The sequence below is a fragment of the Balaenoptera ricei genome, chromosome 12 (assembly GCF_028023285.1).
Source record: "Balaenoptera ricei isolate mBalRic1 chromosome 12, mBalRic1.hap2, whole genome shotgun sequence".
Lineage (NCBI taxonomy): Eukaryota > Metazoa > Chordata > Mammalia > Artiodactyla > Balaenopteridae > Balaenoptera > Balaenoptera ricei.
In genome coordinates, this window is record NC_082650.1 from 51963063 (window position 1) to 51987347 (window position 24285).

Sequence of the window (24285 nt, forward strand, 5' to 3'; positions counted from 1 at the left end):
CCTAGTAAATCACCAAACCTGGGGGTAGTCTTGGGGATTCCCAGCATAGATAGTGTCCTCATTCTGAGGTTCAAGGAATCCATAATAGGGGCACAGCCTGCATTTTCAGACTACTCCCCCTCTACTCTCCAAAATGCATCTATGTTTTCAATACAAGAAATGACTGAGTACCACCACATGTAATGGGTAATAGGGAATATCAAAGTTGACTTGTTTTAAGTGCGGGTGGAAGAACAAAAAAATTGCAGCAGTAATGTATCAAGATCAACTGGAAATAGCAAGTAAAATGAATTTGGGTACAGAGAAACTGGTTATGAAACTATTCTAAGTGGGAATAATACAGGCCCAAATTAGGATGGCAACAGCAGAAATGTTAGGAAGCGGGGTAGAATGGAAAATGCAAAGGTAGATTCAATAATGTGGGTTGCCTTCTAGTCAAACTGGATTGCTCACCATATCTCAAACATTTTCCATTCTTTCATTTCATAACCATGCCTTTGTTCACACATCGTCCCAACTGGATAGCCTCCTCCTCCAACCCTCTGCCAGCCTAATTTCTCCTCCACAAATCTCAACTCACCCTCAGCTCCCTACCACCAGATTTCCAAACTCACCTGTATCTACCCCATTCTCTTTTCTTTCTGCAGTTACAGCTTAAGAGCTATTTCTCATTCCATCAAGGGCTATTAATGCCTTCACTCATCCTCTAATCAGTGGATTAATTTTTTGGAAAAAAAATTATGACCCAATATACACACAAATATACATAACTGAAAAACAAGTTTCATGAAGTAATAACTAATTTAGTAAAAGTATGAAATAGTAAGAAAAAAAGGATCTTTCTATGCATGATATTCTCTGGTATTTTATACACATATATTTTTATTATTTACATCTAAAGAACCACTAGATTTAGTTATACTAAATGCCTTATATGATACTTATTTACCTTTTTGTTTTCTGTCCCCATCAGAACATATGCTCTTTGAGGGCAATAGTGCCTGACATGATTGGTGTTTATTAAATATTTCTTGAATCCCCTCCCTTCTTACATTTTCAGAGATGTCATTCTCTTCATTAATCACCTCTGTACTATATCATCTCCCTTCCCCTCTCTACTAGTTTTTTTCATATCAGCTCAACCCTCTCCTCTTAAAATAATAACAACAACAACAAACAACCTCCTTGACTTGACACCTGCTCTCCCTCCTTCCCTTCATAGCCAAACCACTTGAAAGAGTTGCCTTTACTTTTTCTGGCCATCCCCTCACATCCTGCTCATTTCTCAACCCATTATAATCAAGCTTCTACTGAGATGGCTTCTGCCAAGTTCACCCAATGCCTTTTTTAAAAAAATATTTTTAATTAATTAATTTATTTATTTATTCTTGGCTGCGTCGGGTCTTAACTGCAGCACGCAGGATCTTCATTGAGGCATGCAGGATCTTTCATTGCGGCATGTGGGCTTCTCTCTAGTTGTGGCACGTGAGCTCCAGAGCCCACGGGCTCTCTAGTTGTAGCGCATGGGCTCCAGAGCACATGGGATCAGCAGTTGCAGCACGTGGGCTCTGTAGTTGCGGCGCACCGGCTAACCATGGCGTGCGGGCTTAGTTGCCCTGTGGCATGGGGGATCCTAGTTCCTTGACCAGGGATAGAACCCGCGTCCCCCTGCATTGGAAGGCAGATTCTTAACCTCTGGACTACCAGGGAAGTCCCCACCCAATGCCTACTGTTGCCAAATCCAGTAGCTATTCCTCAGTCTTCATATTCCTGTTTACAATTATAAAATGTCTAATTTTTAAAGTTATTCATAGGAACCATCAGGACTGTGGGCAAAGTACATTGTTTCTATTGGGATCTGGCTTTGGAGAGGCTTAAAGTCCTTTGCTTCCACTTTTATTGTTACTAACCCAACATCTTTATTGAGTAGTTTATACTTCATTCACATTTCTCAAAAAAGAAAACCAAGTTACACTGAAGATGAGGCATCACTTCAGGCAATCATCAGACATAAAAAGAGAATCATGGGTTATCTAGTACTGCATATAAGAAGCTTATAAGTTGCCATTCTATCCCAACAACAAGTAAAAAGCTGAAAAATCAACGTACCTTCTCAGATCCATAAGAGAAGGAAGGACACAGGACAAACTGCTGCCCCCAAGATTGAAAAGAAAGTGATTGGTGTAAATGAACCAATTAAAAGATTGTCAGAGTGGCTCAAAACCCTAGACTCAATTACATGTTGACTAAAATAAACTCACTTTAAATTCAAAGACACATACATATGAAAAGTAAATGGATGGATACAGCAGAAACTAACACAACATTGTAAAGCAATTATAATCCAATAAAGATATTTTTTAAAAACAGATGGAAAAAAACACACCATGCTAACACTAATCAAAAGAAAGCAAGAGTAGCTATATTAATTTCAGACAGACCAGACTTCAAAGCAAGGAAAGTTATCAGAGATATACAGAAGGATGTTACATAAAGATAAAAGAGTTGATTCCCCAAGAAGACATAACAATCGTTAATGTATATGCACCTAACAACAGACCATCAAGTTAAACTACATGAGGTAAAAATTGATAGAGCTATAAGGAAAAATAGATGAATCCACTATCATAGCTGGAGACTTCAGTACCCCTCTAGCAGAAATGGACAGATCCAGTAGGCAGAAAATCAGTAAGGACTTAGTTGAACTCAACAACACCATCAATCAACTGGCTAAACTTGACATCTATAGAATAATTCATCCAACAACAGCACAATACACATTATTCTCAAGCTCACACAGAACATTCACCAAGATAGATCACATTCTGGGTCATAGAACACACCTTACCAAAGTTAAAAGAACAGAAATCATACAATGTCTGCCATCAGACCACAATGGAATTAAAATAGAAATCAATAACAGAAAGATAAATGGAAAATTCTAAAAGATGCAGAGACTATGGGACTTCCCTGGTGGCACAGTGGTTAAGAATCCACCTGCCAATGCAGGGGACACAGGTTCGATCCCTGGTCCAGGAAGATCCCACGTGCCACAGAGCAACTAAGCCTGTGTGCCACAACTACTGAGCCTGCGCTCTAGAACCCACAAGCCACAACTACTGAAGCCAGCACGCCTTAGAAGCCATGCTCCGCAACAAGAGAAGCCACCGCAATGAGAAGCCCGCACACCTCAACGAAGAGTAGTCCCTGCTCGCTGCAACTAGAGAAAGCCTATGCGTGGCAATGAAGACCCAACGCAGCCAAAAAAAGAAAATTTTTTTAATTTAAAAATAAAATAAAATATGCAGAGACTAAACAACACACTTCTAAATAACATATGGGTCAATGAAGAAACCTCAAGATAAATGTAAAAATTCTTTGAGTTAAATGAAAATGGAAGCACAATTTATCAAAATTTGTGGGATGCAGCAAAAGCAGTGATTAAAGGCAAATTTATAGCAATGAATGCATATATTAGAAAGAAGAAAGATCTAAAATCAATCATCTAAGTTTCCACCTTAAGAAACTAGAAAAAGAAAATTAAATCCAAAGTAAGCAGAAGAAAAGAAATAAGAGCAGAAATCAGTGGAACTGAAAACAACAGAGAAAATCAATGAAACCAAACACTGGCTCTTTGAAAAGATCAATAAAATTGATAAGCCTCTGGCCAGGCTAACAAGGAAAAAGGAGAGAGGACACAAATTGCTAATATCAGAAATGAAAGAGGGATATCACTATAGATCCCATGGACATTAAAAGGATAATAAAGGAATACTATGAACGACTCAACCCATAAATTTGAGAACCTAGGTGAAATCGACAAATTCCTTGAAAGACACAATCAGCCAAAATTCACACAAGAAGAAACAGACAATCTAAATAGGTCTGCATCTATTAAAGAAACTGAATCAATAATTAATAGTCTTCCAAAATAGAAAGCATCAGGCACAGATGGGTTTACTGGTGAATTCTACCAAACATTTAAAGAATTATACTAATTCTCTACAATCTCTTTCAGAGGATTAGAAGCAGAAGGAATACTTCCTAACTCATTCTATGAGGCCAGCATTTCCCTAATACCAAAATAAGACAAAGACATTACAAGAAAAGAAAACTACACCAATATCTCTCGTGAACATAGACGCAAAAATCCCTAACAAAATACTACCAAATCAAATCCAACAATGTATAAAAAGAATTACACACTATAAACAAGTGAGAATTATCCCAGGAATGCAAGGCTGGTTCAACCTTTTTTCTTTTCTTTTTTTTTTTTTTTGGCTGTGCCGCGTGGCATCCAGGATCTTAGTTCCCTGACCAGGGAGCAAATCCATGCCCTCTACAGTGGAATCATGGAGTCTTAACCACTGGACCACCAGGGAAGTCCCTGGTTCAACATTTTAAAATGAATTAATGTAATCCATCGCATCAACAGACTAAAGAAGAAAAATCACATGATCAGATCAATAAATGCAGAAAAAGCATCTGACAAAAACTTATACACATTCATGATAAAAACTCTCAGTAAACTAGGAATAGAGGGAACTTCCTCATCTTGATAAAGAATACCTACAAAAAACCTACAGTGAACATCATACTTAATGGTAAGAAACTAGATGTTTCCCACTAAGATCAAGAACAAGGCAAGGATGTCCCCTCTCCTCACTCCTTATCAACATAGTACTAGATAAATCCATAAGAGAAGAAAAGGAAATAAAAGGTATACAGATTGAGAAGGAAGATATAAAATGGTCTGTTCCCAAATGACATGGTCATCTATACAGAAAATACAAAAGAATCAATAAAATAACTCTTGGGACTAACAAGTAATTATAGTAAGGATACAAGGTTAATATACAAAAGTCAACTGCTTTCATATATGCCTGCAATGAACAAGTGGAATGTGAAATTAAAAACACAATACCAGAAAAAACAAAAAACAAAATAACAAAAACACAATACCAGGACTTCCCTGATGGTCCAGTGGGTAAGACTCCGTGCTCCCAATACAGGAAGCCCAGGTTCGATCCCTTGTAGGGGAACTAGATCCTGCATGCATGCCGCAACTAAGAGTGCACATGCCACAACTAAGAAGTCCACATGCCACAACTAAGAAGTCCGCATGCCGCAACTAAGAGTCTGCATGCCGCAACTAAGAAGTCCACATGCTGCAACTAAGAAGCCCGCATGCCATAACTATGAGCTCGCATGCCACAACTAAAGATCCCACATGCCACAACAAAGGATCCTGCATGTTGCAACTAAGACCTGGCACAACCAAAATAAATCAATCAATAAATAAATATATTTTTTTAAAAAACACAATACCATTTACGTTAGCACCCCCCAGAAATGAAATACTTTGGTATAAGTCTAACAAAATATGTACAAGATCTATATAAACAAAACTACAAAACTCTGATGAACAAAATCAAAGAACTTAAAAATGGAGAGATAGTCCATGTTCATGTATAGGAAGACTCAATATTGTCAAAATGTCAGTTCTTCCCAACTTGATCTATAGATTCAACGGAATCCCAATTAAAATCCTAGCAAGTTATTTTGTGGATACTGACAAAATAATTCACAAGTTTAAATGAAGAAGCAAAAGACTCAGAATAACCAACACAATACTGAAGGAGAAAAACAAAATTGGAGGACTGACACTACCCAACTTTCAGACCTACTATAAAGCTACAATAATCCTGACAGTGTGGTATTGCCAAAAGAATAGACAAATAGATCAATGGAACATAATAGAGTCCAGAAATAGGCCCACATAAATATAGCCAATTGATCTTTGACAAAGGAGCAAGGGCAATACAATGGAACAAAGATAAGTCTTTTCAACAAATGATGCTGGGACAACTGGACATCCACATGCAAAAAAAATGAATCTAGACACAGACCTTAAACCCTACACAAAAATTAACTCAAAATGCATCATAGATCTAAATGTAAAAGAAAAAACTATAAAACTCCTAGAAGATAACATGGGAGAAATATAGGAGACGTAGGAGAAACCTAGATGAGCTTGGGTATAGCTTTGACTTTTTAGATACAACACCAAAGGCACAATCCATGAAAGAAATCATTGATAAGCTAGACTTCATTAAATTAAAAACTTCAGTTCTGCAAAAGACAATGCCATGATCTCAAAAGACAAACCACAGACTGGGAGAAAATATTTGCAAAAGACCCATCTCATAAAGGACTATTATCCAAAATATACAAAGAACTCTAAAAACTCACAGCAAGAAAACAAACAATCTGATTAAAAACTGGGCCAAACGGGACTTCCCTGGTGGCACAGTGGTTAAGAATCCACCTGCCAATGCAGGGGACACAGGTTCGAGCCCTGCTCTGGGAAGATCCCACATGCCACAGAGCAACTAAGCCCGTGCGCCACAACTACTGAACTTGTGCTCTAGATCCCGCGAGCCGCAACTACTGAGCCCACATGCTGCAACTACTGAAGCCCACGCACCTAGAGCCCGTGCTCCGCAACAAGAGAAGCCACTGCAATGAGAAGCCCACGCACCGCAACGAAGAGTAGCCCCTGCTTGCTGCAACTAAAGAAAGCCCACACGCGGCAACGAAGACCCAACGCAGCCAAAAATAAAACTAAAGTAAAATAAAATAAATTAAAAAAAAAAAAACAACTGGGCCAAAGACTTTAACAGAAACCACACCAAAGAAGATATACAGATGACAAAGAAGCATATGAAAAGATCTCCACATCATATGTCATCAGGGAAATGCAAATTAAAAGAACAATGAGAAGGAATTCCCTGGTGGTCAGCGGTTAGGACTTGGCACTTTCACTGCAGGGCCCAGGTTCAATCACTGGTCAAGGAATGCAAGCTATGTGACGTGGCCAAAAAAAATGAGATACCACTACACACCTATTAGAATGGCCAAAATCCAGAACGCTGACAAATGCTGCCCAGTATGTGGAACAATAGGACCTCTCTTTCCTGGTGAGAATGCAAAATGGTACAGCCACTTTAGAAGACAGTTTGGCGGTTTCTTACAAAACTAAACATACTCTTACCATACAATCCAACAATCATTATCCTTGGTATTTACCCAAAGAAGTTGGAAATTTATGTCCACAAAAAAACCTGCACACACATATTTATAGCAGTTTTATTCATAATTGTCAAAACTTGGAAGCAACAAAGATGTCCTTCAGTAGGAGAATGGATAAATAAACCGGTACATCCAGACAATAGAATATTATTCAGCACTAAAAAGAAATGAGTCTATCAAACCTTGAAAACACATGGAAAAAACTTAAACGCACATAACTAAGTGAAAGACCAATTTGAAAAAGCTACATACTGTAAGGTCCTATATTCTAATTATATGACATTCTGGAAAAGGCAAAACTATTGACAGTAAAAAGATCAGTAGTAAACAAAGGGAGGGGGTAGGTAGGAAGAAGGTGTGAATAGGCAGAGCACAGAGGATTTTTAGGGTAGTGAAAATACCCTAAAATATACACTAATGTGCATATGTGTCATTGCACATTTGTCCATATTCGTAGAATGTACTACACCAAGAATGTACTACACCATTGTAAACTATGGACTTTGGATGACGATGCTGTGTCAATGTAGGTTCATCGACTGTAACAAATGTACCTCTCTGGTATGGGATGTTGATAATTGGGGAGTATTGATAACAGGGGACATGTGGGGGGCAGGAGGTATATGGGAAATCTCTGTACCTTCCTCTGAATTTTGCTGTGAACCTAAACTGCTCTAAAAAATATCAGTCTTTTAAAAAAAAAAAAATCAGTCTTTTTAAAAAGAAAAAGAAAGAGAGAATCAGTCAGGCAAGACACTCAAGGCTGAGAGATTGGCCAGCTTAGGCCTGGACAGCAGCTGTATAAATTGAATCACAAAAGACTTCTCAAAAGCTGCACTAAATTAAATCTGTTACTGCATCAGTGTACACAAATTATGTGATGCTGCTGCCATATTATTTTGATTTGTATTAATTTGTCTTATTGTACTCCAAATGGACAGTGGGAAAATGCCATTCTGAAGATCCACAAACTAATCTACAAACATAAATGGAAGATTTTAGAGTCACAAAAAGTCTGAGCTGTTCTAATACCTCAATTTTGTACCGTATTTCACTACTTTCTCCTAAACGAAGTTTAAGGAAGATCCCACTATACTCCATAGCCCACTTGTTATAAGATTTAGTCAATATCATGATGTCTTAGCATCTGAATAATCTATTATAACTTTCTAGATAGTATTTTAACAAATACTTCAATTTTTCTCCCCAAGGAAAATAAATGAGTTTCCCCAGGCTTTGAGTGTATTTGTTATTACTTCAATTCCCCCTGTTCCAACTTTTTTTTGAAGTGAACATAACCTCCAGATTGTATTGTCTTCACAATAAAAAGATGAAGTTTAGAACTGGAGTACTTAGCCCTTTCTCTTATCTCCTCCCAGTTCAAAATGCTTGCTGGTCTTAACAGTCAGTACTCTCTAACTCTGCAGCACTTTCTAGGCTCAATGCATTCAAGCCTCAGCACAATCTCCACTTGTAGTTTTAGCCTTTTTTCCAGAAAAGCAGCTTAGTCTGCTTCCTGTCATAAGACCGCTTTCCCTGGGCATTCAGAGAGTCCTTGCCCTTCTTGTCCTGTGTCACTCTGTGGGTTTAATGCTTGGCACGCTTCTTACAGTTAGTTTGGCAAGTTTCAGGGATATACGCCATGTTTGTCTGTTTGTGGGGGTGCTATCGGCAGGGGAAGAAGCGATTTCCCCCAATATTTAAGTTTTCATCTGAAGACAGAGGTTTAGAACAAAAAAATTCTTCTGAAGTTCTCCAGTCTTACAGTCTATGCTAATATGTTCCACTTAAACAATCTCATGGCATTAATAAGTAATATAATAGGGACTTCTCTGGTGGTCCAGTAGTTAAGACTCCTTGCTCCCAATGCAGGGGGCCCAGGTTCGATCCCTGTTCAGGGAACTAGATCCTGCATGCCACAACTAAAAGATCCCACATGCCGCAACGAAGATCCCGTGTGCCACAGCTAAGACCCGGCGCAGCCAAATAAATAAATAAATATTAAAAATAATAATAATAAGTAATATAATAAACCACATTTATGCTCTTCTTAATGGCACATGGTAACCTATAACACAGAAAGAAGAGGCAACTCAACAGCAACAATTACAAAAGAAATTAGAAAAAGGCAAATTGTCACTAACAGCCCTAACAAGAATTGTTATATACACGTAGGTTTTTTTTTTTTAAACAAGGTCTTGACTTGGGGTCCATGACAAGTCAATTGGCAAGGAATGGAGGGGATGGTCTGAGAGCCCTCTGAAATTAAAAGAAAATTGTGTGTGTGTATGTGTGTATGTTTGTGCATTTCTTCTGAGGTAAGATCTCTAAATATACTACAGATTCCTTCAGATTTTCAAACAAGTGAACAAAAACTGATTAAGAACCACTGTTTTAAAAATAATTGTCAAAACAGTTTTAGAAGGAAATTCTATTAATAGCAGCTCACATTTATTGAGCACCTACTGTGTGCCAGGGACTAGGTTAAGTAACTTAACATAATTACTTGTTTTACTCCTCACAATAATCCTATTATACAAATAACTTAAAAATCCATGGATATGGACTTATATATACTGCCAAATGTAAAACAGATAGCTAGTGGGAAGCAGCCGCATAACACAGGGAGATCAGCTCGGTTCGGTGCTTTGTGACCACCTAGAGGGATGGGATAGGGAGGGTGGGAGGGAGACGCAAGAGGGAAGAGATATGGGGATATATGTATGCATATGGCTGATTCACTTTGTTGTAAAGCAGAAACTAACATACCATTGTGAAGCAATTATACTCCAATAAAGATGTCAAAAAAAATAATTTAAAAAAAAATCCATGGATAAATCTGTTCATTGATTCATTCACTCAGGTTTCTTAAGAACCAACTATATAGCTCAGGCACTATTCATGTCACTGGTGAAACAACAATTAAAAACAAATTTCTTTCCTTATGGAGCCTTCCCTCCAGTCAAGGGGAAGAGAGACAAAAAATTAAATAAAGAGCAACAACAGATCACATAATAATCAGTATGATGGTGAAAATAAAACAGAGTGATATCCTAGGACCTCTGACCAACAGCATGGCATCCCCAGGGAGCTCAACAGAAGTACGGAATCTCAGGCCCTACCCTAGGGGTCTGAATCAAAATTTGCATTTTTAACAAAATACATAGGTGTTTCATATGCACACTGAAGACTGAGAAGCACCATGCTAGGGAATGATTGAGGACTCCTATAGATTATGAGGAAAAGCTTTCCTGTGGAAGTGACATAAGTTGACACCTGAATGCCCAAAGGAGTGAGCCCTGAGGAAGATCTGGGAGAACTTCCCAGGCAGAGCGAAGAGCTCTGGCAAAAACCCTAAAGTGAAAATGGAAATAAGCTTCACATTTTTAAAGAAAGAAAAGAAAGTTTACGTGGCTGATTTAAATGAACAAGGTGAAAAATAATAATAAATAAATAAATAAATAAATAAATAAATGAACAAGGTGGAGTATGTTACAAGGAGGTGAAGTTGGAAAGGAGAGGAAGGACCAGATCATGTAGGGTCTTGTAAGCCATGGTAAATAGTGTGAATTTGATAGGATTAAGATCAAGTAGAAGGTTTTGATCAGGGGTGTGTCACAATTTGTTTTTTAAAAGATTAATCTGGGACTTCCCTGGTGGTGCAGTGGCTAAGAATCCGCCTGCCAATGCAGGGGACATGGGTTCGAGCCCTGGTCCGGTAAGATCCCACATGCTGCGGAGCAACTAAGCCCTTGTGCCACAGCTGCTGAGCCTGAGCTCTGGAGCCCGCGTGCCACAACTGCTGAAGCCCGCGCGCCTAGAGCTCATGTTCCAAAACAAAAGAGGCCACCGCAAGGAGAAGCCCGCACGCAGCAACGAAGAGTAGCCCCCAGTCGCCGCAACTAGAGAAAAGCCCACGCACAGCAACGAAGACCCAACACAGCCAACAATAAATAAATAAAAATAAATTAAAAAAAAAAAAAAGATTAATCTGTTTGTAGAAAATAAGATAATAGAAATGCAAAAGGAAAGCAGAAATGGAGGAATAGTATGGTATTCAATAATGCTATTATATATTATATATAATGTACATATATTTTTATATATGTATGTAGTTTTATATTGTATGGTATTCAATAAAACTATTATACATATATATATAAAATACATATATATGTAAATTTTTTTTTAAGTGGAAGCAGAGAGACTAGTTAGGAAACTCTTAACAATAGTACAGTTCAGAGATGTCTATGATTTGGACCAGAGAGTTAGCACTGCAAGTTGCAGGTTAAGTAAACTGACCAAGATCATATAGTTAATAACAACAGCAGCAACAATTGCTAACCTTTAGTGGGTACTCACTAAGTGCCAGGTACTTTTCTAAGTACTTTACATACCTTCATTCATTTAATCTTCACAACCACCCTATGATGTAGGTACTAACATATTCCTACCTTAAAGGTGAAGAAACTGAGGCACAGAGGGACTAAGTAAGTAACCTGTCCATGTTCCCATAGCTAGGTAGTGGCAGAGCCAGCATTTGTACCTACAGGTCCAGCAGGGAGGCAGGATGTTATAGTGGAAACAGCATGGGCTCTGGAGTCATACCCTCCAGATTTATCTCCTGACTCCACCATTTTGACTCTGGATCATGGCAGCTTGGGCACATGATCACCATCCTAGCCAATGATGCCTAAGAGGAAGTCAGCTTCTGCCAAAGTTTCTCCTGATACTCTTCAAAAGGAGACCAGGACAGAAACTCATTCCTTCCTGCCTTTGTACTTTTACCTGTGAAATTAAGACAGCTGGACTGCTGCAAGCACCTTAAGAACATGAGGGGAAATGCTGCTCACACACTGAGGACAACAATAATCTTGACATATGTTGTGATAGTTAATTTTATTTGGCAACTTGACTGGGCCATCGAGTGCCTATACATTTAGTCAAACATTATTCTGGATGTGTCTGTGAGGGTATTTCTTTTTTTTTTTTTTTAATTTATTTAATTTATTTATTAATTTATTTTTGTCTGTATTGGGCCTTCGTTGCTACGCGTGGGCTTTTCTCTAGTTGCGGCGAGCGGGGGTTACTCTTCTTTGCGGTGCACTGGCTTCTCACTGCGGTGGCTTCTCTTGTTGCGGAGCAGGGTCTCTAGGTGCGTGGCCTTCAGTAGTTGCAGCACAGGGGCTCAGTAGTTGTGGCTTGCAGCCTTACTAGTTGTGGCGCACGGGCTTAGTTGCTCCACGGCATGTGGGATCTTCCCGGACCAGGGCTCGAACCCGTGTCCCCTGCATTGGCAGGTGGATTCTTAACCACTGCGCCATCAGGGAAGCCCCAGTGAGGGTATTTCTGATGAGGTTAACACCTGAAGCAGAAGACTGAGTAGACTGTTCTCCCTTATGTGGGTGGGCCTCATCCAATCACTTGAAGCCCTGAATAGAACAAAAGGCTGACCTTCCCCTTAGTAAGAGGGAACTCCTTCCGCCTGACTGCCTTTAAGCTGGAACATCGGTTTTCTCCTGCCTTTGGACTCAAACTGAAACATCAGTTCTTCATGGGTCTTAAACCTGCCAGTCTTTGGACTAGAACTACACTATGGGCTCTCCTGGTTCTCAGGCCTTCGGACTCAGACTGGAATTACACTACCAACTCTCCTGGGTCTCTGGGTCTCCAGCTTGCTGACTGTAGATCTTGGGACTTGTCAACCTCCATAATTGCATGAGCTGATTCCTTATAATAAATCTCTTTCTAAATGTATATACATCTTATTGGTTCTGTCTCTCTGGAGAACCCTGACTAAAACATATGTCATAAAGCTTAACTGTGTTGACACTGTTTCCATAGAGCTGAGAAATAACAACAAAGGGGATGTGTGGTCTCTGTGTTCTTTGGTGCTTTAAATTGGAATGGAATTTCAAATTCTACACAAAGGTAGATAGTTAAGAAAGTCTTAGAGATATTCTTTAGAAACTTAAGCAAAATGGTGGAAAAGACTATTTCAACAAAAAGTAAGCATTTTCCTTTCAGAAATGTTATTTTAAAGGTTTGCTTCACCCTTAAGGTATTTTTGTTTTAATACCTGAGGTTAAATATTTTTTGAGAATCCATCTCCAACTTCATACTCAAAATCAGTAGAGATGTAGTTTAATGTGTAGAAATTTTACATACAACTTGTCAGTAAAGTGGGGTTCAGCTCAAAAACACTCTGTAAAGATTTCTCAGCTCAAAAGTATCCTATGATTAAAGGAAAGAATTGAAGATACGCAAGATAACACATGACCATACAAATTTAAAGAGTTTTCAAGGTAAAGAAAACTATCTTTTTGTATTATTCCTTCCTAGACGGTTGTATGTTCAGAAATATTCAATACGATTTGTGATGAGCCTTGACTACTTCAAGGCATTACATGTGTTTACTTCAGTAGAATTAAGGATGTTATACAAAATTAACAGATTACAAGAGGTATCCATGTAACCCAGAAAAGTTATCTGCTTTAGGTTCATTTTAACAACTTAAGGTTTTCTTTGCAGACCTTGGATTCATTTGAAAATTTATAAGTGATAGAATTCTGAAAGGTATTCTATATATTATCTTCTCCAAAAAAATCTAAGGTAGATATTGTTATTTCTTACAAATGAGGAAACTAAAACACCACAAAATGTTAGAAAATTTAAGTGAATAGGCAAGACAGGATCTCAAGCTAAGTGACCCCAAACTACCACCAGGATATTGTCCTCATTAAAATCACCATAACACTACAGACAAGTGAAGATTGTGCTCCCATTTATCACAGCCAGGCAACAGAAAAAACACAAACCTCTCTCAGGCCCTCTAATTTGAAGTACTCAAGCCTCCTGGAGCAACCAACAACCCACTCCTCCTGGGTCTCCATCCTACTCAGGCCCAGCTAGAGCTCTGCCCTGCCTGCACTCTGGGCTCAACCTGCCTCTGCTAATAAACGGCACTCTTGTAAAACCTGGCAGCAGCAGCAGCAGCAGATTTTTTTTAAATTGAAATATAGTTGATTTACAATGCTGTGTTAGTTTCAGCTGTACAGCAAAGTGATTCAGTTATACATATACATATTCTTTTCTCAGACTCTTTTCCATTATAGGCTATTACAAGATATTGAATACAGTTCCCTGTTTTATATAGTAGGTCCTTGTTGTTTATTTTATATATAGTAGTGTGTATCTGTTAATCCCAAACTCCTGATTTATCCCTCCTCCCGCCTTTCCCCTTTGGTAACCATAAGTTTGTTTTCTATGTCTGTAAGTCAGCAGCTTTTTTACTAAAAGCCCAAAGTTGAAGTGTTAGAGGAAAGAAATTCCTTTCCATATAAATCTAAAAGCCCTTACATTTCACATAGCTGGCTTTTAAGAATTTTGACTAACTAGATTTATGTACACCTTTTTGAGTTTTGAGAACAAAATTTGGCACTAAATGAAGACCTAGCCCTCAAATACAAAGATGACACAAAGTTAGGAGACAAATCAGTGCTGTATCACAGTCAAGATGATGTTGCCGTGCTACAAAATGGGATAAAAGTACCAACAGGTGCAATTAGGTTCAAAAACTTAATTATACTGAAAAGAATCATTTGAAAAGCTATTAAATAGAAAAACTGAATAAGCAACAACTAATTCCACAAATTATAAAGCAGCTATAGAGTGTAAGGCTCTGTACTAAAAACTTCAAACACAGCTAGCTAGATAGACACTGTAACTGCACTCAAAATACCAACAGGGCACTGGGGGAGATATAAACAAGTGGATAAACAACTTTAACAAAGTGTTGTAGGAAGTAAAGGGAAGAGGAGGATGCTATGAGATCACAGAGCCAAAGCTAGTAACCTAGCTTAAGGAGATAAGTTAAGGGTACTCAGAGGAAGTGATGTTTCAATTGAGAGCAAAAGGACAAACAGGAGTTAGCCAGGGGAAAATGGAAGGAAGGGAAGGAAATGCATTAAGCTGGGAGAAGGCTCTGAAATATGAGAGGATAGTACTAAAGAAAATGAAACAAGTTCAGTATTGAGATATAAAGTGAAAGGCAGAGGGGGCAAGAGTTGGGCTACTAGAAAAATATAAAGGAACCAGGTGACACAGGGCCTTACAACGATAAGCAGTTTGAATTTAATCCTGAAGGTTCCAGGAAGCCACTTATGAATTTTAAAGAACTCAGTGGCTTAATTATACCCCCTCTTAAGCAAAGGAGAATACTGGAAAACATTTTAACGGCTTTATCTTTCTCACATATTAGCAATGACCTGTTGGAAATACAATAGAAAAAAAAAAAAAAAAAACGGATCCCACTTACAATTAAGATAAAAAGTCTAGAATAAAGAAGAGTCATAGGTGCTTCCCTGGTGGCGCAGTGGTTGGGAGTCCGCCTGCCAATGCAGGGGACATGGGTTCGAGCCCTGGTCCGGGAAGATCCCACATGCCGCGGAGCGACTGGGCCCGTGAGCCACAACTGCTGAGCCTGCGCGTCTGGAGCCTGTGCTCCGCAACGGTAGAGGCCGCGACAGTGAGAGGCCCGCGCACCGCGATGAAGAGTGGCCCCCGCTCTCCGCAACTGGAGAAAGCCCTCGCACAGAAACGAAGACCCACCACAGCCTAAATAAATAAATAAATTAAAAAAAAAAAAAGAAGAGTCATAGTAACAATCAATTTGTAAGATCTATGTGAAGAAAACTAAAATCTTTCTCAAAGGCATAAATGAAAATTTGGGAAACTGGACACAGTGTTATAGAAAAGAAACGCACAACATTATAACATTGTCAGTTCTTCACAAATTAATTTGAAGATTAAATACAGTTCCACCAAAATACAAATCCAAAATCCTTAGAAAATCATGAAGATGCAAAGTAATGAGGGGGATCTTGACTACCAGATGAGAAAATAAATATAAAACACTATGAACAAAAGATCAATGAATAGAATAGATTTTCCAAAAGGAAGTCTTCATGGAATAATTTAATATATAATAAGAGAGGGAGGCATACCAAATATTATCACTGTTTATTATCTTTTCTTTTATCATCCAACTTGTAATTATCTATTTGTTATTTATTTTATGTCTGTCTGTCTCATCTAGACTGCAAGCCACGAGAGGGAAGGTACCATGCCTATTTAATTCACTGTATACCTTGCACCTACAATGCCTGGCATATGACAGGCACACAATAAATATTTGTTGAATAAATAAATTAAGCAATGGGAGCTAAGAGATCATTCAACAAGTGACATCTGGACAACTGGAAGACAATAGAAAAATTAATTTAGATTATCCCCTCATACTGCATACCAAAATACTTTCCAGATGGTTTTAAAATGTAAATATATAAAAAATTTCAAACCAAAAAAATAAAGTATACATGAATATTTACCTAGTCCAGTGGTCTGCAAACTACAGCCTGCAGGCCAAATCAGCCATGCGCATTAGTCTACTATCTCTGGCTGTTTACACACTACAACACCAGAGTTGAGTACAGTTGTCCCTCAGTATCTGCAGGGGACTGGTTCCAGGACCTCCTGCATATACCAAAATCCACAAATGCTCAAGTCCCTTATATAAAATGGTGCAGTACAATGAATAGTTGGCCCGCTATATCCGCGGATGCCAAACTCACAAATATGGAGGGTCAGCTAAAGTTGTAACAGAGACCATGGCAGGCAAGGACAAAAGTATTATCTGAATGTTTACAATAAAAGGTTGCCAATCCCTGATCTCTCTTAACAGGTGTGGGCTTTCTAAACCCAATCCTGTCTGGACATCACAATCGCCTGTGAAACTCAGACTTAAGGACTCCCAATTAAATCCCAGTAGGAATGGATCAAAAACATAACTGTAAGAGCTAAAACTTTAAAATGCTTAGAAGAAAACATAATTGTAAATCTTCATGACCTTGGATTAGGCAATGATTTCTTAGCTATGACACCAAAAGTAAAAGCAGCCAAAGAAAAAATAAATTGGACTTCATCAAAATTAAAACTTTTGTATATCAAAGGACATTATCAGGACTTCCCTGGTGGTCCAACGGTTAAGACTCCGTGCTCCCAATGCAGGGGGCCTAGGTTCAATCTCCGGTCAGGGAACTAGATCCCACATGCTGCAACTAGGAGCCCGCATGCTGCAACTAAGACCTGGCACAGCCAAATAAATAAATATTTTTTTTTTAAAAAGGGACATTATCAAGAAAGTGAAAATAAAACACACAGAATGACAGAAAATATTTGCAATCTATAAATCTGGCATAATTCATTAAGAAATAGAATCCAACAATTTCACCTATGAGTATTTATCTGAAGGAAACAAAATCACTATCTCAAAAAAATATCTGCACCCCCATGTTCATTGCATCATTATTTAAATAGCCAAGACATGAAAACAACTTAAGTGTCCATCAAGAGATGAAAGGATAACGGAGCAACTAAGCCCGTGCACCACAACTACTGAGCCTGTGCTCTAGAGCCCGCAAGCCACAACTACTGAGCCTGCATGCCACAACTACTGAAGCCCACGCACCTAGAGCCTGTACTCTGCAACAAGAGAAGCCACCGCAATGAGAAGCCCACGCACCGCAACAAAGAGTAGTCCCCACTCACCACAACTAGAGAAAGCCTGCATGCGGCAACGAAGACCCAATGCAGCCAAAAATAAATTAACTAATTAATTTTTTAAAAAAAGAAAGAAAAAAGAAGAGATGAAAGGATAAATCAATAGTAACATAAATCAGGATGTTGATTGCCATTGGGAGTAAAAAGCTAGTGACTTGGAGGGTGCACAATGGGAGCCTCTGGGTACTACAAATGTTCTATTTCTTGATTTAGGTTGTATTTACACAAATCTATTCTCTTTATGAAAATTCAGTAGGCTTTACACTTACCACTTGCGTACTTTACTAAATGAATCTTATACTTTAATAAGTATGCTTAAAAAATAAAAATGAAGTTAACAGTAATTATCTTTCCTGTATTTTCTACTATGCACATATAGTATTTTTATAATAAAAATAATTTATTTTTTAATAGAAAAAATAACTAATCAAATACAAACAAAAGAGACCTGTCATATAATAGCCCTAGGAGTCTTAAGATGAGACATGAATATGACCTGGCCACCAACTTAATGCAACAGGACACAGAAAAGGTAACCTAAAATACTGCTCTGGCCAGACATGTCCGAAGGAATATATTGAGATATGTGGGCCACATTTTCAGAGTGACATTCAGAAAGCAGACTGTAATCTCAAGAAGGGAAGTAGTTCAAGGATCTAGAAACCATGTCATAAGATTTGACTGATAAGACAAGAGACAGTTGACATTGAGGAGAGAGTAACAACATCCCAGCACTCTGTGTCTAGCATACAGATGGCACCAAGAAATATTTGGGGAATGAATGAACGGATGAATGGGAGAAATATGTCTTTAATGTTTTAAAGGTTGTCAAATGGAATTGGGACAAGGAGGCAACCAGTAATATGATAAATGAATAAATGACTATATAAATGAATAAGATATACTTTAAAAACTGTCATAAGCACAACGAGAACTAGAGTTATATAAGTTGTGCCTGGGGAAAGCGTCAAGATGAATGAGGGGAAGTTACAGAAAAGCTCTACTTGAAGAATTCTACTTAAAGAATTTTCTAGCAATTAGGGCTATACAAAAATGAACAGGATGCCTCAAAAAGAAACAATAAAGGCAGAAACTACCTTCCCACCTGACATTTAACTACATAACCCAGAGGTCCTCTTCAGCTCTATTATTCTATGATCCCATGAAATGTTATCTTCATATCTTGCTGCACAGCAAATAATTAACAACTTGAGTTCCTTTGAAAACAGTATCCATAAGCAGTATCTTACTAAATTAAGATAATTTACCTTAGTGACTTACCTGCATACTATAAATCAAATTTCAACAGCTTTCTTTGAAACATCATGATGAAAGCAGTAGCTCATATTTTCTAAGACCCTCTAGATATTCAGAATATCCAGAGAAAAGGTAGTTAAGTCCAGGATAACAATAACCATCCCCGGTTATCTATAGAGGCCCTCTGCACAATCTTAGAAAAATCAAAACTGCGTTTTCTGGAATTCAAAGCACTGAAATCAGACTGAGCCCTTTGCCATTGTTAATATAAGTGAGTCTTCCCAAAAATCAAAATGGTTTTAGTAATTATACATAGAGTTTAGTTCATCCCATTCCTATTCACTGACTGGAATCCACCACCTCTAGCATTTCGATATTAATATTTCAATTACTCCCAGCATAGCCCTACATTTATATAACATTTCTTATAATTTTCAAAGGACTTTCTTGTATTATATAATAACTTATCTGAGCCTCATAGATGACATGTGAGGAAGGCAGAGTTAGGATGACTAATCCCATTCTACAGATGAGAAAAAGGAAATACCAAATTAAATGACTGATCCAGTACCATAGGATGAAACCAAAATCACAATCTAGTCTTTCCAGGTCACATTTTATTATTCATCTGGTATCTCATATGTTCATTAGTCCTACAACAGAACTGATCAAAATTCTTCTAAGTAACAGTTATGGAATAAAATGAGCTTCACTTCTTCACAAAGAGAAAGAAGATTGTTGCCAAAAAAGAACACACGCTTAGTTAAATGAAATCAAAACTATATAAGGAATTTAGATTTCCAGTTTAAAATGTTTACCCAACTGCTGTGAGAAAAATGCACAATCAGGAAAAGCACGTTTAATATTTCTAAGGGCTGGATTAAAATTTCAGCTGTAACTTCATTACTGTAATTATATTTTTAATGCATATTTATTAAACATCCAAATACTATGTTCACAATTATTCATGAGTGTTTTGTACATTTGTGTTGATTTTAACAAACTGTAAACAGTGGCCACTGACCAGAAATGTTCTCCTACAATGACAGAAGCCCATGCTAAGGTCATAGGCAGCCTGTTTATGCTCTATCATGTTCTATTCATACCCCAAAGAGAAATATTCAGCTGCTTTTTTCGAAAACTGCAATGGTCATCAATGACCCAAAAAGTCAGATTTACCAGTGACATTAAACACCTATGTTTGATTCAGTGATGAATAAACAAAGTGCAGAATAGAAGAAAATCAAATCTTAATTAAACTCTTTCTTTAAAAAAAAACAACATAAGCCATCATCAAGGAATGCATTTACTTTATTTATAAAGGGATGATTTAGGGGCCTTAAAAGGGTGCTTTTGATTTAAATAGAAAAATTATGAAAATTAAAACTAAATGCTTGCCAGTTATCATTCTTTTCCTTTCGAAGCTAGTTAATCTTAAATGTGCCAATGTGTGTAACTTTACAAAAGGAAAAAAAACAGTACTTAAATTTCATAACAAATCAGTAAAATACTGCCTAAAAATCTGAATAAAGCTATTCTGAAGTAATTATAGGCATGGCTTAGCATACTGAGTAACTCCTTAATATTCACCCTTTTCAAACACTATTTAATAATGAGATCTAAGGGGTCTATTTTCTTTCAAACAATGAAGAAAAATAACATCTATTTGTTATGTTCATTTATTTTAAATTTTTTTACACAAATATATAAATAAGAATTTGTAAATGGAATCTACAGGAATTACATTTAAGATATAAATTGCATTATGAAGCTTTGAAGTAACTACATTAAGAACTACATGTTCAGGCTTTAAAAATTGTTGAAAACTGGCACACCTGGTCAAGAATATGGATAGATAATGTGTTGAAAAGTATCTTCTAGGATGAGCTGAACGGAGAGAAGAAATAAGAAGGACAAGTAGGACAGTGAAAGAAGGTTATGAAAAAAGATTTTGGAGATTAAAGTATGAGGTACCTCCAGCAGGTTACACATAAAAATGGGACCTCAACAGAGGACCTTAGGCAAGGAAGACAAAACACAGCAGGAAGAACAGACATATTCAAAAGGCTCTTAAAAGAGAAATTAGAACAAATCTTAGTCACAAGTAAGAAAAAAATATGAGTGGCCTAGGGAAACAGTATTAGATACAGTCAAGCTGAGGCTACATGACCTTCTGTCAGAATTTATAGAGCGCATTATTGCACTGGGCCCTTGACATCTATTATTTCTGTGGTACTTTTGTGAAAAGACAAATCCAAAATAGGTAAAACCAGGACTTAAGTGGTTAAGAATCCATCTTGCAATTCAGGGGACACTGGTTAGATGCCTGGTCGGGGAACTAAGATCCCACATGCCGCAGGGCAACTAAGCCCGCACGCCGCAAATGGAGAGAAGCCCACTTGGCGCAACTAAGACCCGACGCAGCCAAAGAAAAGTTAATTTTTTTTAAATAGTTAAACCCATTTAAATATTCATCATTTACTTAAACAAAGAGAATGAAGCTCTTGAGGTATAACACAGTGCAAATCTACAGTAGATCAATATTCCATCTCTGGACGTGTAAAGTTCCTTTCTAATGGGTTCTCCTCTTGAACCTACCCTATTTCACCTGCCCACCCTCCACCCCAGAACTACACCTGGGCACTAGCTATGCCATGTAATAAGTTGTGCTATGCTTAAAAAAAAAAATTGACTGAAAGAAACCATTATCATGAAGTTAATCAGTCTCAGGAGCAGGCATGAACCTTCTTTTCTAATATAATAATAAACATTAACGGAAATCCAAGAAACATGAAGTTTCACACAGGGTGTTCATCTAATTGGGTAATAAAAGTCCAAAGTCCATTTTCTTAACCACTAATCTATACAGCCAATAAATAATACCAATTCATATGGCTGAGTTCTACTCACATTAATACCTAATCAAGATCTCCAATGTACATGTACTAAAGAAGAGATTGTGAGCTAAAGGTAAATACGAATCTTCAGTTAATAGAGAGATCTAAAAATAACATTGAGATACAGAAGGACACTACAATGATAAGAAATCACAAGGTGTGACTGTCATATTACCTTGCCTCTATGAAATAAACTTAATTTCTGGGACGTCCCTGGTGGTCCAGCAGTTAAGACTCCGCGCTTCCACTGCAGGGGGCGCAGGTTCCATCCCTGGTCTGGGAACTAAGATCCCACATGCCACGCGGTGTGGCCAAAAAGTAAAAAAAAAAAAAAACAGAAAGAAAGAAAGAAACTTAATTTCTAAGGCTAGCTTAAGTAAAACAGATACGCTGATTTTAAGTTTTAGAAAACTTAGAAGCGTTCTCTTCCTTGGCTTCTCTCCAATTTCCCCTATGACCTCTCTAACTGCTCTCTGATGAGGTCACCTTCTGCTCATAAAACAACAGTTTTCCTCAAGAACTCATCCCTAGCCTTTTCTCCTTTTCATTCTACAAATATTCCAAGGCTAGTTCTTCCATTCTCATGGCTCTCAACACCTCATATTTCCTTTCTTAGACTCAGATCCCATATTTCCTACAACTACTTAGACTTATTTACCTGGAATTATCACTAACACCTCAAATTTAACATATCCAAAATGGAACCTCCCCCTAAAATGCCTCTGGCCTTACTTTTCATTTGTTTAGTTTCCTTTGATAGATGGAATTTGATGCCATTAAATTACCCAAACTAGGAAACCCAAATTGACCTTAACTCCTCTCTTTCCTTGTCTCCCCCAGATCCTGTCAATTTTACCAAAGCAGGGTCTCTGAATTCCCTCCTTTGCTGCCCTGCTCTCCATCTTTACCACAGCAGTAATTCAGGGCCTAAATCACTCTCCCTGAACTACTACAACTTCCTCCTAAATAATCACCAAGCTTCCAATATTCCCCCATCCAGGCATTCCTGACCTGTTTTTCAGGTAGCCACAGGGATAATCATGCTAAAATGGACCTGATCACTTCTCTTCTTAAGAAATCTTCAACAGTATCCCCCTGAGCCTACACATCTTTGCATACTATACAGGACTCTTCTAACCAGAATCCAGCCCACCTGCCAAGCTTCATCTCTAGCTGCTCCCCCGAGGGACTATACATACACCAATAAGGGCCAGGTGCAGCTCACTTCCACACTTTTGCTAAAAAGCCCTCCCCTCTCCAAGCAGAGCTGCTTTCTCCTCTGTAGTCCTACAACACTTCAGATGGGCCTAGATTATGGTGGTGTTAAAGTTCATTGTTACAGTAAAGAGCTAGTAGAACACAGTGGCTGGTTAAGTTTGTGCTTCTGGAGGGAAAATGCCTGGGCTCAAATACCACTTAAGTGGCCATGCCTGTTTAGTCATTTATAAAATAGAGATGACAATACCTTTATAGATAGCACAGGGAACTCTACTCAATACTCTGTAATAACCTATATAGGGAAAGAATCTGAAAAAGAATGGATATATGTATATGTATAACTGAATCACTTTACTGAATCACTAAAGTGATTCAGTTTCACCTGAAACTAACACAATATTGTAAATCAACTATACTCCAACACAAAATTTTTTAAAAGAAACATTAAAAAATAAAAATTTTTAAAAATTTTAAAATAACTTTACAATAGAGTTTTTATGAAGATAAAATTATGAGAGAAAGAAACGGCTAGCAGACTGCCTGGAACACAGAAAGGGCTCAATAAACATTAGCTATTGTAATTCCATCTCCCAAGACTGTAAGCTATTCAAGGCCTGGGAGCCAATTTCATTCACTTTCCCCCTCCACACACTTAATACAAGACTTCAACTGAATTAGCAATCTCCAGGCATTTTCCACCCACACCATGACCACTCTGATTTCTAATAAAATGTTTCCCCATAACTATCTGGAGATTGAATAACAGTTACATTAAATGAAGATACACTTAGACCTAAAAGAAAACAAGCAGTAATATCAAAATTGACATATGTACTTAAATTATGTAAGATACCAAATTTTATTGATACTTTCAATTGTTTAATAACCTAACTAATGGAAATACATATATCCCAAAATGGAATTCATAAGTTGTACTTCCTAAGGAATTTAAAGTTAGGTGATCTGAATGAACAGCATTTTAGGACCCCTAAAGTTTTCACATTTCCAGTTTCCAAAATGTCTTAGAGCCAAGGCTGGCATTAAAGCTTAGATGGAGACTTCCCTGATGGTCCAGTGGCTAAGACTCCGCGCTCCCAATGCAGGGGGCCCGGGTTCGATCCCTGGTCGGGGAACTAGATCCCACATGTTGCAACCAAGACCCGGTGCAGCCAAATAATAAATTAAGGGAAAAAGAAAAAGA

General features: G+C 37.9%; 1 protein-coding gene and 1 pseudogene across 6 annotated transcripts in view; both read right to left on the bottom strand.

The window, feature by feature from the left end:
- Positions 1-24285, bottom strand: part of AFG1L (AFG1 like ATPase) — a 239307-nt gene that overhangs the window by 190262 nt on the left and 24760 nt on the right. The gene's annotated exons all lie outside the window — the stretch shown is intronic.
- Positions 8430-8736, bottom strand: LOC132376328 (large ribosomal subunit protein eL42-like; annotated as a pseudogene).